Genomic DNA, 3,909 nt, shown 5'->3' with positions numbered 1-3,909 from the left:
CAATGTTACAGTGAGGGGTGTGGGGTATATCAGTGTTACACTGAGGGGTGTGGGGTATATCAGTGTTACAGTGAGGGATGTGGGGTATATCAGTGTTACAGTGAGGGGTGTGGGGTATATCAGTGTTACAGTGATGGGTGTGGGGTATATCAGTGTTTCATTGAGGGGTGTGGGGTATATCAGTGTTACAGTGAGGAGTGTGGGGTATATCAGTGTTACAGTGAGGAGTGTGGGATATATCAGTGTTACAGTGAGGGGTGTGGGGTATAGCACTGTTACAGTGAGTGGTTTGGAGTATATCAGTGTGACAGTGAGGGGTGTGGGATATATCAGAATTACAGTGAGGGGTGTGGGGTATATCAGTGTTACAGTGAGGGGTGTGGGGTATATCAGTGTTACAGTGAGGGGTGTGGGGTATATCAGTGTTACAGTGAGGGGTGTGGGGGGATATCAGTGTTACAGTGAGGAGTGTGGGATATATCAGTGTTACAGTGAGGGGTGTGGGGTATAGCACTGTTACAGTGAGGGGTTTGGAGTATATCAGTGTGACAGTGAGGGGTGTGGGATATATCAGAATTACAGTGAGGGGCGTGGGGTATATCAGTGTTACAGTGAGGGGTGTGGGGAATATCAGTGTTACAGTGAGGGTTGTGGGGTATATCAGTGTTACAGTGAGGGGTGTGGGGGGATATCAGTGTTACAGTGAGGGGTGTGGGGTATATCAGTGTTACAGTGAGGTGTGTGGGGTATATCAGTGTTACAGTGTGTGGTGTGTGGTATATCAGTGTTACAGTGAGGTGTGTGGGATATATCAGTGTTACAGTGAGGGGTGTGGGGTATAGCACTGTTACAGTGAGGGGTTTGGAGTATATCAGTGTGACAGTGAGGGGTGTGGGATATATCAGAATTACAGTGAGGGGTGTGGGGTATATCAGTGTGTTACAGTGAGGGGTGTGGGGTATATCAGTGTTACAGTGAGGGGTGTGGGGTATATCAGTGTTACAGTGAGGGGTGTGGGGTATATCAGTGTTACAGTGAGGGGTGTGGGGTATATCAGTGTTACAGTGAGGGGTGTGGGGTATATCAGTGTTACAGTGAGGGATGTGGGGTATATCAGTGTGTTACAGTGAGGGGTGTGGGGTATATCAGTGTTACAGTGAGGGGTGTGGGGTATATCGGTGTTACAGTGAGGGGTGTGGGGTATATCAATGTTACAGTGAGGGGTGTGGGGTATATCAGTCTTACACTGAGGGGTGTGGGGTATATCAGTGTTACAGTGAGGGATGTGGGGTATATCAGTGTTACAGTGAGGGGTGTGGGGTATATCAGTGTTACAGTGATGGGTGTGGGGTATATCAGTGTTACAGTGAGGGATGTGGGGTCTATCAGTGTTACAGTGAGGGGTGTGGGGTATATCAGTGTTACACTGAGGGGTGTAGGGTATATCGGTGTTACAGTGAGGGGTGTGGGGTATATCAATGTTACAGTGAGGGGTGTGGGGTATATCAGTCTTACACTGAGGGGTGTGGGGTATATCAGTGTTACAGTGAGGGATGTGGGGTATATCAGTGTTACAGTGAGGGGTGTGGGGTATATCAGTGTTATAGTGATGGGTGTGGGGTATATCAGTGTTTCATTGAGGGGTGTGGGGTATATCAGTGTTACAGTGAGGAGTGTGGGGTATATCAGTGTTACAGTGAGGAGTGTGGGATATATCAGTGTTACAGTGAGGGGTGTGGGGTATAGCACTGTTACAGTGAGGGGTTTGGAGTATATCAGTGTGACAGTGAGGGGTGTGGGATATATCAGAATTACAGTGAGGGGTGTGGGGTATATCAGTGTTACAGTGAGGGGTGTGGAGTATATCAGTGTTACAGTGAGGGGTGTGGGGTATATCAGTGTTACAGTGAGGGGTGTGGGGGGATATCAGTGTTACAGTGAGGAGTGTGGGATATATCAGTGTTACAGTGAGGGGTGTGGGGTATAGCACTGTTACAGTGAGGGGTTTGGAGTATATCAGTGTGACAGTGAGGGGTGTGGGATATATCAGAATTACAGTGAGGGGTGTGGGGTATATCAGTGTTACAGTGAGGGGTGTGGGGTATATCAGTGTTACAGTGAGGGGTGTGGGGTATATCAGTGTTACAGTGAGGGGTGTGGGGGGATATCAGTGTTACAGTGAGGGGTGTGGGGTATATCAGTGTTACAGTGAGGTGTGTGGGGTATATCAGTGTTACAGTGTGTGGTGTGTGGTATATCAGTGTTACAGTGAGGTGTGTGGGATATATCAGTGTTACAGTGAGGGGTGTGGGGTATAGCACTGTTACAGTGAGGGGTTTGGAGTATATCAGTGTGACAGTGAGGGGTGTGGGATATATCAGAATTACAGTGAGGGGTGTGGGGTATATCAGTGTGTTACAGTGAGAGTGTGGTGTATATCAGTGTTACAGTGAGGGGTGTGGGCTATATCAGTGTTACAGTGAGGGGTGTGGGGTATATCAGTGTGTTACAGTGAGGGGTGTGGGGTATATCAGTGTTACAGTGAGGGGTGTGGGGTATATCAGTGTGTTACAGTGAGGGGTGTGGGGTATATATCAGTGTTACCGTGAGGGGTGTGGGGTATATCAGTGTTACAGTGAGGGGTGTGGGGTATATCAGTGTTACAGTGAGGGGTGTGGGGTATATCAGTGTTACAGTGAGGGGTGTGGGGTATATCAGTGTTACAGTGAGGGGTGTGGGGTATATCAGTGTTACAGTGAGGGGTGTGGGGTATATCAGTGTTACAGTGAGGGGTGTGGCGTATATCAGTGTTACACTGAGGGGTGTGGGGTATATCAGTGTTACAGTGAGAGGTGTGGGGGGATATCAGTGTTTCAGTGAGGGGTGTGGGATATATCAGTGTTACAGTGAGGGGTGTGGGGTATATCAGTGTTACAGTGAGGGGTGTGGGGTATATGAGTGTTACAGTGAGGGGTGTGGCATATGTCAGTGTTTCAGTGAGGGGTGTGGGATATATCAGTGTTACATTGAGGGGTGTGGGGTATATCAGTGTTTCAGTGAGGGATGTGGGGTATATCAGTGTTACAGTGAGGGATGTGGGGTATATCAGTGTTACAGTGAGGGATGTGGGGTATATCAGTGTGTTACAGTGAGGGGTGTGGGGTATATATCAGTGTTACAGTGAGGGGTGTGGGGTATATCAGTGTTACAGTGAGGGGTGTGGGGTATATCAGTGTTACAGTGAGGGGTGTGGGGTATATCAGTGTTACAGTGAGGGGTGTGGGCTATATCAGTGTTACAGTGAGGGGTGTGGGGTATATCAGTGTTACAGTGAGGGGTGTGGGGTATATCAGTGTTACAGTGAGGGGTGTGGCGTATATCAGTGTTACACTGAGGGGTGTGGGGTATATCAGTGTTACAGTGAGAGGTGTGGGGGGATATCAGTGTTTCAGTGAGGGGTGTGGGATATATCAGTGTTACAGTGAGGGGTGTGGGGTATATCAGTGTTACAGTGAGGGGTGTGGGGTATATGAGTGTTACAGTGAGGGGTGTGGCATATGTCAGTGTTTCAGTGAGGGGTGTGGGATATATCAGTGTTACATTGAGGGGTGTGGGGTATATCAGTGTTTCAGTGAGTGATGTGGGGTATATCAGTGTTACAGTGAGGGATGTGGGGTATATCAGTGTTACAGTGAGGGATGTGGGGTCTATCAGTGTTACAGTGAGGGGTGTGGGGTATATCAGTGTTACAGTGAGGGGTGTGGGGTATATCAGTGTTACAGTGAGGGATGTGGGGTCTATCAGTGTTACAGTGAGGGGTGTGGGGTATATCAGTGTTACAGTGAGGGGTGTGGGGTATATCGGTGTTACAGTGAGGGGTGTGGGGTATATCAATGTTACAGTGAGGGG

Source organism: Pristiophorus japonicus, chromosome Y, assembly GCF_044704955.1.
Source record: "Pristiophorus japonicus isolate sPriJap1 chromosome Y, sPriJap1.hap1, whole genome shotgun sequence".
Lineage (NCBI taxonomy): Eukaryota > Metazoa > Chordata > Chondrichthyes > Pristiophoridae > Pristiophorus > Pristiophorus japonicus.
The sequence above is the reverse complement of the archived record's forward strand: the minus strand, read 5'-3'. Positions refer to the sequence as shown.